This window comes from Monodon monoceros, unplaced genomic scaffold (assembly GCF_005190385.1).
Source record: "Monodon monoceros isolate NGI ecotype Baffin Bay Population unplaced genomic scaffold, NGI_Narwhal_1 Super_Scaffold_11, whole genome shotgun sequence".
NCBI lineage: Eukaryota > Metazoa > Chordata > Mammalia > Artiodactyla > Monodontidae > Monodon > Monodon monoceros.
The window spans coordinates 124,972,270-124,985,075 of record NW_021703767.1 but is presented as its reverse complement, the minus strand read 5'-3'; positions in this window follow the sequence as shown (position 1 = coordinate 124,985,075).

Here is a 12,806-nt window from a genome sequence, read left to right as displayed (position 1 = left end):
CCACCTGGTGAGCAATTATAAAGAAGCAGGACAATGATGCATTGCTGGGGTCGCAGTGGGAATAGTGGGAATGGGGTTTCTGGGTTCTCAGAGCCCTGTGTGACTTTAGGAAAGCTTCTCACTGCCTGGGCCTAAGCTCTCTAGTCAATAAAGTATGACGTCTCTGGCTAATGAAACTTAACGTCTTTTTTGTTGTGCCCGTAATCTATGATTTGATCCCCAAATTACAAAGTTATTTGCTATAGAGCTGTTACCCTTCAGTTTTAGATTCTAAAAATGCTTTGTAACCAGCTGTTCTAATAAAACATGTTTTAAAAAGTCAAGTGGAAAATCTCAATTTAACTCCGTATCTTGGAAAACAGGGCACCCTGCTCAGGACTGGCATGGCTAATAGTTTTCATCCTGTGTGCCAGCTCTGACTGACAGGCAGTGGCTATCTGGAGCACTGTGGTCTCATAGAAATAAGAGAGACATAAATGTGAGCCATATGTGCTTTTGAAAAGTTTGTGGTAAGAAAACACATAACATAAAATTTACTCTCCATTTTAAGTGTACAGTACAGTAAGCTATACGTACCTTCTTCTACAACAGATGTCCAGAATTTTTCATCTTGAAAAACATACCCATTAAACATTAATTCCCCCTTCCTCCTCTTCCAGTCTTTAGCAAACTCTTTTCTACTATCAGTTTCTATTATTTGGACTGCTTTAGACACTTCCTATGAGTGGAATCATACAGTGTTTGTCCTTTGGTGACCAGCTTGTTTAACTTTGTATAATATCCTTGAGGTTTATGCATGTGGTAGAAAGTGACAGGATTTCCTTCTTTTTTAAAAGATGCATAATATTTTATTTTATGTATAGACCACATTTTCTTTAGCCATTCATTCATCGATGGACATTTGTGTTGCTTCCACATCTTGGCTGATGTGAGTAATGCTGCAATGAACATAAATGTGCAAATATCTCTTCAAGATACTACTTTCAATTTTTTTGGATATAAACTCAGAAGTGGGATTGCTGGATCCCAAGGTAATCTACTTTTAATTTTCTGAGGAACTTCCGTATTGTTTTCCACCGTGGCTGTACCATTTTACACTTCCACTCACAGTGCACAAGGGTTCCAATTTCTCCACATCATCTTCAACACTTGTTATTTTCTATTTTTTTTTGGACAATAGCCATCCTAACATGTGTGAGGAGGTATCTCATTGTGGTTTTGATTTGCATTTCCCTAATGATTAGGGAATTTGAGCATCTCTTCATGTACTGGTTGGCCATCTGCAAATCTTTGCAGAAAAGTCTGTTCAAGTCTTTTGTCCATTTCTAAACTGATTGTTTGTTTTGTGGTTGTTGAGTTGTAGGAGTTCTTTAGATATTCTGGATATTTATTAACCCTTTATCAGGTAAATAATTTGCAAATTTTTCGCCCATTCCATAGGTTGCCTTTTCACCCTGTTGTTTCCTTTGCTATGCCGAAATTTTTAAGCTTGATGTAGTCTCATTTGTCTATTTTTGCTTTTGTTGCCTGCACTTTTGGTATCATATCCAAGAAATCATTGGCAAGTCCAATATCATAAAGCTTTCCTCCTCTGTTTTCTTCTAGGCGTTTTACAGTTTCAGGTCTTTTGTTTTGGTCTTTAATCCATTTTGAGTTAATTTTTGGATATGATGTACGGTAAGGGTCCTTCTTCATTCTTTTTTTTTTTGGCATGTAGATATCCAGTTTTCCCAGCACCATTTGTTGAAAAGACTATCCTTTCCCCACTGTAGAGCCTCGGCAGCCTTCTCAAAGATCATTTGACCATATACGTGAGGATTTATTTTCATATATAATTTAAAATTTTCTAGAAGTCATTATTTTTAAAATAAAAGCAGGAAAGAAACAGGTTAATTTATACATATATAAATTAACTCAATATATATTAAATATATATAATTTAACTCAATATATCTGAAACCTTTAAGACATAAAATTAATTGGTGCAGCCACTATGGAAAAAGAGGAGGTTCCTTAAAAAACTAAAAAAATAGTTACCATATGATCCAGCAATCCCACTCCTGGGCATATATCCAGACAAAACTATAATTCAAAAAGATACATGCACCCTTATGTTCATAGCAGCACTATTTACAATGGAAATGGCCTAAAGTCCATTCACAGATGAATGGATAAAGAATATGTGATATATATATGTATATATATATATATAATATTACTCAGCCATAAAAGAGAATGAAATAGTGCCATTTGCAACAACATGGATGCAACTAGAGATTATCATACTAAGTGAAGTAAGTGAGAAAGAGAAAGAAAAATACCATGTGATATCACTTACATGTGGAATCTAAAATATGACACAAATGAACTCATCTATGAAACAGAAACAAACTCACAGACATAGAGAACAGACTTGTGGTTGCCAAGTGGGGAGAAGAGGTGGGAGAGGGATGGATTGGGAGTTTGGGATTAGCAGATGCAAGTTATTATATATAGTCTGGATAAACAAAAAGCTCCTACTGTAGAGCACAGGGAACTGTATTCAATATCCTATGATAAACCATAATGGAAAAGAATATGAAAAAGAATGTATATATGCGTATAACTGAATCACTTTGCTATACAGTCAAAATTAACACAACATTGTAAATCAACTATACTTCAATAAAGTAAATTTTTAAAAAGATATAAAATTATTAATAAAAATTTAAAAGCGAAGTATTCAAAATTTGGTTTTGCTTTACATTTAAGCACATCTCAATTCAGACCAGCCACATTTCAAGTGCTCAATGGCCACATGTGGCTAGTGGCTACCAAATTGAACAGCACCTGCATGACTAGAGCCTTGTGTTGAGAAGGATGGTGAGTTCTTTGACTGATTAGCAATATCTGCATGGACAAACTTAAGGAGTATACCCGTAAGTGTGCCACTCTGTATTTGTCAATCTGGTTTAGGTCACAGCCAAGACTGTGGTTAGGCTCACAGTTTAGTCTAATTTTAAGTTTAAGTCTTTGTGCTGAGGTAACATCAGAAAGATCTCAGTTTTCACTGAAAAATAATGGGTTTTTGGATTTGGGGTATTGAAGTAGGTTTTCCTCAGCAGATACGACTTGCTAACTTTGGCGGAAAGTTTCTCTGTATTAGAAGAATCCCTCCTAGGAGGAGAGACCTTCAAGGTGGCAGAGGAGTAAGATATGGAGATCACCTTCCTCCCCACAAATACATCAGAAATACATCTACTTGTGGAACAACTCCTACGGAACACCTACTGAATGCTGGCAAAAGAGCTCAGACTTCCCAAAAGGCAAGAAAACCCTCATGTGCCTGGGTAGGGTAAAAGAAAAAAGAAAATAAGAGAAAAAAGAATAGGGATGGGACCTGCACCTTTGGGAGGGAGCTGTGAAGGAGGAAAAGTTTCCACACATTAGGAAACCCCTTCACTGGCAGAGACTGGGGGTATGTGGGGGGGAAGCTTCAGAGCTACAGAGAAGAGCACAGCAACAGGGGTGAAGAGGGCAAAGCAGAGAGATTCCTGCACAGAGGATAAGTGCACCAACCTGAGACGCTTGTCTGCTTACCTGTTGGGGTGGGTGGGGGCTGGGAACTGAGGCTCAGCTTCAGAGGTCAGATCCCAGGGAGAGGACTGGGGTTGGCTGCATGAACACAGCCTGAAGGGGGCTAGTGCACTACAGCTAGCCGGGAGGGAGTCTGGGAAAAAGTCTGGACCTGCTGAAGAGGCAAGAGACCATTGTTTTGGGGTGCGCGAGGAGAGGGGATTCCTTCCCCATGTGCCCACAGAAGGCAGAGCACCACCTAAGGGAGCTCCAGAGACGGGCGTGAGCTGCAGCTATCAGCTTGGACCCCAGAGTTGGGCATGAACTGCTAATGCTGCCGCCACTGCCACCAAGAATCCTGTGTGCTAGCACAGGTCACTACTCACAGACCCTGGGAGCCTGTGCAGCCTGCCACTGCCAGGGTCCCATGATCCAGGGACAACTTCCCCAGGAGAACACATGGTATACCTCAGGCTGTTGCAAAGTTATGCTGGCCTCTGCTGCCACAGGCTCGCCCCACATTCCAATTATGACTACAATACCCCTCCCTCCCCCCGGCCTGAGTGAGCCAGAGCTCCCTAATCAGCCGCTGCTTTAACCCCCTCCTGTCTGGGTGGGAACAGACGCCTGAGGGCAGCCGACACGCAGAGGCAGGGCCAAAACCAATGCTGAGCCCCAGGAGCTGTGCGAACAAAGAAGAGAGAGGGAAATTTCTCTGTACAGCCTCAGGGGCAGCAGATTAAATCCCCACAATCAACTTGATAAGCCCTGCATCTGTGGAATACCTGAATAGACAATGAATGGTCCCAAAATTGAGGCAGTGGACTTTGGGAGCAACTGTAGACTTAGGGTTTGCTATCTGCATCTGATTTGTTTCTGGTTTTATATTTATCTTAGTTTAGTTTCTAGGGCTTGTTAGCATTGGTGGATTTGTTTATTGGTTTGGTTGCTCTCCTCCTTTTTTTATTTTTAATTTAAAAAATTTGTAAATTTCTTTTCCTTTTTTCTCTCTTTTTTTTTTTTTTTCAGTACACAGGCCTCTAACTGTTGTGGCCTCTCCCGTTGCGGAGCACAGGCTCCGGACATGCAGGTTCAGCAGCCATGGTTCACGGGCCCAGCCGCTCCGCAGCATGTGGGATCCTCCCGGACCAGGGCACGAACCCGTGTCCCATGCATCGGCAGGCGGGCTCTCAACTACTGTGCCACCAGGGAAGCCCTCCTTTTTTCTCTTTATGTGAGTATGTATGTGTATGTTTCTTTGTGTGATTTTGTCTGTTTAGGTTTAATTTTACCATTTGTTCCAGGGTTCTGTCTGTTAGTCTTTTTGTTGTTTGTTTGTTTTTCTTTTTAAGCATCTGTGTGTGTATGTTTCTTTGTGTGATTTTTGTCTGTTTAGTTTTGATTTTACCATTTGACTTGGGGTTCTATCTGTTTCGTTGTTTTTTTTCTTTTCTTCCTTTTCTTCTGAGCTGTGGGCTGGCAAGGTCTTGGTTCTGGCTGGGTGTCGGGTCTGAGCCTCTGAGGTGGGAGAGCCGAATCCAGGACACTGGAACACCAGAGACATCCTGGCCCCACGTAATATCAATCAGCGAGAGCTCTCTCAGAGATCTCTGTCTTAACACAAAGTACCAGTTCCACCCAATGGCTGGCAAGATCCAGTGCTGGATGCCCCATGCCAAATAACTAGCAAGACAGGAGCACAAACCCCATCCAAAAGCAGAAAAGCAGCCTAAAATCACACTAAGTTCACAGACACCCCAAAATACACCACCGGACATGGTCCTGCCCACCAGAAATACAAGATCCAACCTCATCCACCAGAACACAGGCACCAGTCCCCTCCACCAGGATGCCTACACAACCAACTGAACCAACCTCACACACTGGTGGCAGGCACCAAAAATACTGGGAACTATGAACCTGCAGCTTGAGAAAAGGAGATGCCAAACACAGTAAGTAAAACAAAATAAGAAGACAGAGAAATATGCGGCAGATGAAGGAGCAAGGTAAAAACCCATCAGACCAAACAAATGAAGAGGAAATAGGCAGTCTACCTGAAAAAGAATTCAGAATAATGATAGTAAAGATGATCCAAAATCTTGGAAATAGAATGGAAAAAATACAAGAAACGTTTAACAAGGACCTAGAAGAACTAGAGAGCAAACAAACAATGATGAACAATGCAATGAATGAAATTAAAAATTCTCTAGAGGGAATCAATAGCAGAATAACTGAGGCAGAAGAATGAATAAGTGACCTGGAAGATAAAATAGTGGAAATAACTGTTGCAGAGCAGAATAAAGAAAAAAGAATGAAAAGAATTGAGGGCAGTCTCAGAGACCTCTGGGACAACATTAAACACACCAACATTCAAATTATAGGGGCACGAGAGGAAGAAGAGAAAAAGAAAGGGACTGAGAAAATATCTGAAGAGATTATAGTTGAAAACTTCCATAACCTGGGAAAGGAAGTAGTCAGTCAAGTCCAGGAGGTGCAGAGAGTCCCATACGGGATAAATCCAAGGAGAAACATGCCAAGACACATATTAATCAAACTATCAAAAATTAAATTCAAAGAAAAAATATTAAAAGCAGCAAGGGAAAAGCAACAAATAACATATAAGGGAATCCCCATAAGGTTAACAGCTGATCTTTCAGCAGAAACTCTGCAAGCCAGAAGGGAGTGGCAGAACATATTTAAAGTGATGAAAGGGAAAAGCATACAACCAAGACTACTCTACCTGGCAAGGATCTCATTCAGATTCGATGGAGAAATTAAAACCTTTACAGTTATCTTTGATAAAGGAGGCAAGAATATACAATGGAGAAAAGACAGCCTCTTCAGTAAGTGGTGCTGGGAAAACTGGACAGCTACATGTAAAAGAATGAAATTAGGACACTTCCTAACACCATACACAAAAATAAACTCAAAATGGATTAAAGACCTAAATGTAAGCCAGACACTATAAAACTCTTAGCGGAAAACATAGGTAGAACACTCTATGACATAAATCACAGCAAGATCCTTTTTGACCCACCTCCTAGAGAAAGGGAAATAAAAATAAACAAATGGGACCTAATGAAACTTAAAAGCTTTTGCATAGCAAAGGAAACCATAAACAAGACGAAAAGACAACCCTCAGAATGGGAGAAAACATTTGCTAATGAAGCCACTTACAAAGGATTAATCTCCAGAATATACAAGCAAGTTATGCAGCTCAATATCAAAAAAACAAAAACCAATCCAAAAATGGGCAGAAGACCTACATTGACATTTCTCCAAAGAAGATATACAGATGGCCAACAAACACATGAAAGAATGCTCAACATCATTAATCATTAGAGAAATGCAAATCAAAACTGCAATGAGATATCATCTCACACCAGTCAGAATGGCCATCATCAAAAAATCTACAAGCAATAAGTGCTGAAGAGCGTGTGGAGAATTAGGAACCGTCTTGTGCTGTTGGTGGGAGTGTAAATTGATACAGCCACTATGGAGAACAGTATGGAGGTTCCTTAAAAAACTAAAAATAGAACTACCATATGACCCAGCCATTCCACTACTGGGCATATACCTTGAGAAAACCATAATTCAAAAAGAGACATGTAGGGCTTCCCTGGTGGCGCAGTGGTTGAGAGTCCACCTGCCGATACAGGGTACACGGGTTCATGCCCTTGTCCGGGAAGATCCCACATGCCACGGAGCGGCTGGGCCCATGAGCCATGGCCGCTGAGCCTGCGTGTCTGGAGCCTGTGCTCCACAACGGGAGAGACCACAGCAGTGAGAGGCCCGCGTACCAGGAAAAAAAAAAAAAAAGAGACATGTACCACAATATTCATTGCAGCACTATTTACAATAGCCAGGACATGGAAGCAACCTAAGTGTCCCTAGACAGATGAATGGATAAAGAAGATGTGGCACATATATACAATGGAATATTACTAAGCCATAAAAAGAAATGAAATTGAGATATTTGTAGTGAAGTGGATGGACCTAGAGTCTGTCATACAGAGTGAAGTAAGTCAGAAGAGAAAAACAAATACCATATGCTAACACATATATATGGAATCTAAAAAATATGGTTCTGATGAACCTAGGGGCAGGACAGGAATAAAAACGCAGATGTAGAGAGTGGACTTGAGGACACGGGGAGGGGGAAGGGTAAGCTGGGACGAAGTGAGAGAATAGCTTTGACATATATACACTACCAAATATAAAATAGATAGCTAGTGGGAAGCAGCTGCATAGCACAGGGAGATCAGCTCTGTACTTTGTGTCCACATAGAGGGGTGGGATAGGGAGGGTGGGAGCGAGACGCAAGAATGGGGATATGTATATACATATTCACTTTGTTTTACAGCAGAAACTAACACAACACTGTAAAACAATTATACTCCAATAAAGATGTTAAAAAAAAAAAAAAAAAAAGAAGAATCTCTCCTCGGAACTGAAGCCCATGTTTCTTCTCTGTGGTTTGATTTAGCAGCCTACTTCATTGTGAGGACAGAGAGCTAACACCAACTCAGCTTTCAGTTATATATTTGGAAATTCAAGTGGAAAAAAAGTAAATTGACTTAGGAGGTATTATTTTTATTGTTAACACCTCTAATTTGATCATTGTGGCATTTTGTTATAAGCTAGAAAGAGTTTTAAAGGAATTAATCAGATTCTCTTTCAAAAGAGGTACATCTTTGGTAACCAAAGCATCTTCCTTCCTAGTTATCTAAACATTTATCTGTGTCTGTGACCGTATAATCTTTCCCTTCTTCAGAGGCTTCAGGAGTTAATTTGTGTCTGTTTTATTATAACACTGTACGACTAGACCTATTTTTCAAAGTACGAGCAGTCATCAATACCTTCCGTGCTGCCTATCTCTTCAATATCTTTGTCTTTGAGGGAAGTCATAGGGTAATCTTTGACATTGTAAAATTCATATTCCCAGGCCCAGTTTACTAGAGATAATGAATAATGTTTGTCTTCAAGTTAAAGGAGGCCAAGAGAATGAGACTGGAAGGGCAGTCAGGATAATTTAGTGGGATCAGCCTTTCTAGGATTTTACAGTGTTTCTGGGTTATTTCTTAGCAGCTCAGTTCATACTGGGAATCACAGTATAAAGGCTAGAGCTACTGTGGTATTGATTCTTAATGTACAGAGTGGTTATTTGCTAGGGAAGTGATCTTCAGATTCTCTGAGTAATGACACACATGGTTTATCCCTGTCGAATATTTCTGGGGTAGGCATTCTGAAACTTCATGACTCTTGCTTCATTGTGTGGCCTTGAGGAAACTACCCAACCCTACTAAACCCAATATAATGCAACTGAGGTAGGATATGAAAAATATTAATTTGTTAGTGAAGCACCTGAAACCTGTTGGTAAATGATAAAAATAAGAGAATGAGATCATTTGTCATTAATTGTTTCAGATTACTCTCTTAATTTGGAAGCTGAGGTTCTTGGGCTGGACTCATTTCAATTCTAATATTTAGAGAGAGTAAATATTTAACTGTGATTATGTGTTCACAGAAACCTTTCTAGAGAAGAATAAAACTTAGTCAAGGAGCTTCACCATTAAGTCAGGTCCCGTTAAACAAAGTATTGAAGAAAGGCTGAGCCAATTGCTCAGATGGTTCAGATGTGACTCTCCCCCAGGTAGAAGAGGAAGGCCAGCAGTGAGATCAGGGAAGAAAGTTTGCCAACTGTCAGGAGATCACAACAGACACTGGAAAGGGCTCTATCAACCTAAAGATTCCTGCTTCCATTCACCTCACAGGTTGTGAGGCTGAAGAGAGAAGACAGACTTGGCTAAGTTCTGGAGATAGAAACTCTATGTATTGATTCTGTGACAGAAATTTAACTTTGGTTGGATTATCATTTGTCCACCTTCGGGAGGTGAATCATAGTGCTTTAAGCCAATGATTAGCTTTGCGGTGGGCATGTGAACAAGTTCTGGACAAAGGAACATAAAGAGAAGTCTATAGGGGATTTCAAGAAAGATTTCCCTCCCCTATAAAAAATGAAAGGCCACAAGGAGAAGGCCCCTGCCCCACACCTGACTGCTTCCCCTCTGGGGCTTATTCTAAACCAGTGCTTCTCAAAGTGTGGTCCCCAAAGAGCAACACCAGCACGACTTGGAACCTTGTTAAAAATGTAAATTCTCAAAAGTGAATATAGCAGGCCTGGGGCTGCTTTCCTTAGAAGGTCCTACTTGCAAGGTTGGTCCTCGGTATCATCTGGAAACTAAATTTCAGGAGGGTTCCCACCACTCTCTGATCAGAATGGTTCACTGTACCTAGACTGTTTGTCAAAATAATCTCATTTATGCTCAACACCTGTCTTCTGGAATTTTGCTAAACACTAGGCAGAGGATGCCTGTGTAATTAGCCCCCAGTGAAAAACTTGGACACTGAGTCTCTAATGAGTTTCCCTGATAGACAACACTTCACATGTGTTGTCACAACTCACTGCTGGAGGAATTAAATGCATCCTGTGTGACTCCACTGAGAGAGGACTGTTGGAAGTTTGCACCTAGTTTCCTCCAGACTGCAGTCCCCACCCCTTGTGCCTTTTCCCTTTGCTGATTTTGCTCTGTATCCTTTTGCTATAATAAATCTCAGTCATGAGTAATGAAAAAAAAAGTGAATTCTCAGGTCCCACCCCAGACCTACTAAAACAGAAATTCTAAAGGTGGGATCCAGATGATTCTGATATATGCTAAAGTTTGAGAACCACTGATAAGGAGGTGATGCTTGGAGCCACTGCAGCTTCTTTGGTCCATGATGACATCACTGAATCCTTTTATCTGAATTAACCAACCGAGGAATTGCCTACCTTTAGACTTATTGAATAGATAGATTCAATAAGATAGATAATAATAATAAATAATAATAGATAATAATATATTGTTTAATACCCTATTAAGTCAAAAAACATCCAAATGAATAATATGTTGCTACTATAACTCAGGGGTTGGCAAACTATGACCCACTGGCTACATCTGGTCCATTCCTCATTTTTATATGGCTTATGAGCTAAGAATGGTTTCTACATGTTTAAATGGTTGCAGAAAAAATCAAAAGGAAAATATTGTGACATGTGAAAATTATATGAAATTTGTATTTCAGTGTCCATAAATAAAGTTTTACTGGAACACAGTCACACCCATTTGTTTACGGCTGCTTTCATGCTACAACAGCAGAGTTGAGTAGCTATGATAGAGATCGTATAACCCACAAGCTTAAAATACTTACTATCTAGTCCTTAACAAAAAACGGTTGTCCCCCCCTCCCTCCGCCCGCTTGCTATAATTGATTGACCCACTTCACTTTCTTAGGGCAGAAAAAGATCACACCTTTTCAAATTTTGCTGTTAGTTATACACATAACCGTTGGGCTCTTATGAGCAGGAAATGCGGTATCTCCTTCCTAAGACCTTTTTCCCTTCCCTAGAATTGTCCAAAAACCCTGAGGAATAAGTCCTACTTCTAATCTCCAGGCAGAGGGGGACTCAGTAGTCTGCCATTGCTTCTGTCCCTGGTGGAACCTTGTCCACTGCTGCCCTGATCTCTGGCTGGTACAGATGCCACACAGGCCAGGGCGCCCTCTCTATGTCACGTGTACGTGGTTAACCTTTATTTTCAAAGCAAGGTTGTTATGCTGGGATGGCTGGGTCCAGAGGGGATGCCAGAACCACCTCTTTCCCCTAAACCTGTAGGCTCATGTGTGGCCTGGGTCACTAGTCCAAATGCCCCTTCCTCCCTCTCTAGGGATCTGGGTGTCCTTTTCTGTCCGTAGACTTTGACTGGAATCACCATCTCATCCCTTCCAGTCTCCTTTAACAGTGAAAGTGACTTCCCAGAAAGCCCCTGGTTTCCTTATGTAGGTTTGTGTGGCCCTTCTACAGAGATCTGGATATCAAGGGGCGGGACAGATTTTGTTAAGCCATGTGGAGGAAGAAAGCTATTGTTACATTTCTTCTCCCAAAGTAAGGGGTCAGAACCTCCCAGGTGAGTCATAGAACAAAGGGAATTTGCCCCTCTCCAAAATGTGAAATTAGCTGATACTGTTGTTTCCCACAGCAAATTCTTTCACACTCCTCTGGTCAGGAGATGTACAAGCATGCCTCTTGAATCTGGGCTCACCTGTGTCTGCTTTGACCCACAGAGTAAGGTGAAAGTGATGCAATCTCAGTCCCAGTCCCAACTTTTAAGGGGAATGTCAGTTTCTGCTTCCTTATGTTGTACCCTGAGCCACCAGGGAAGAAGCTCAACCATCCCAAGGCCACCACACTGTGAGGAAGCCCCAGCTAGCCATGTGGAAAGGCCATGTGAAAATAGAGAAGCTGATCCACAGCCAGTCCCCAGTTGCTTTAGCCCACTGCCATTTGGGTCTTCTCAGGTGGGACCCCAGAAATTATGAAGCAGGGATAAGCTATCCCCATTATACGCTGTTCAAATTTCTTACCCACAGAATCACAGGATGTAACAATAACAATAACAATAACAATAAAACAACAACTGTTGTTTTAAGCCCCTACCTTTCCAGTAGTTTGCTAGGCAGCAACAGGTACTTATGGAACTTTACCACGCTGCCGAAGCTTGCTGTTGCCAGAGCTTCCCGCTTATCAGAGGGAAGCTAGAGTCTACCTTAAAAAGAAATTCCTTTCAAATGAGGTCTGTAGTTTCGTTAATAGTGTTATACCCATGTGAATTCCTAGTTTTGATAACTGTGCGATGGTTATATAAATTGTTAACATTAGGCTGGAGGAAGGATATAATTGAACCTCTGAACTATTTTTTGCAACTTCTCTGTACGTCTAAAATTATTTCAGAATAAAAAAGAAGTCTTTTTCTTTAGGCCTCATTCTCTTTTTCCTCCAAGGCTGCATCTTTCTCCTGGAAAATTGTCCAGGCATTTGTATGCAGCTTGTTGGGCCAAACAATCTGTTTAAATCTCCCAGAAATCCTGGAGGGGCTTGTCATCATGTAGGAAATGCAGATCTGTAAATTTCTACCTGGGCTCTGTCCATCTCAGAATTCTGCACCCAGAGCTTTTGGAGAGAACACTTGCAACTTCTCTTCAAAGCTCTCAGTGGGCCTGTCTAAAGGGATAGTAAACAGAGATGAGAACAAAAGCTAAAGTAATTAGAGGTCACTTACCCCGTGAAAGAGGAGTCGCTTATGCCATTATGGCTGCAGAATGTCTCATGACTCCTATAATTCTTCCTTCTTCCCTCGGAACCTCACTTTGCT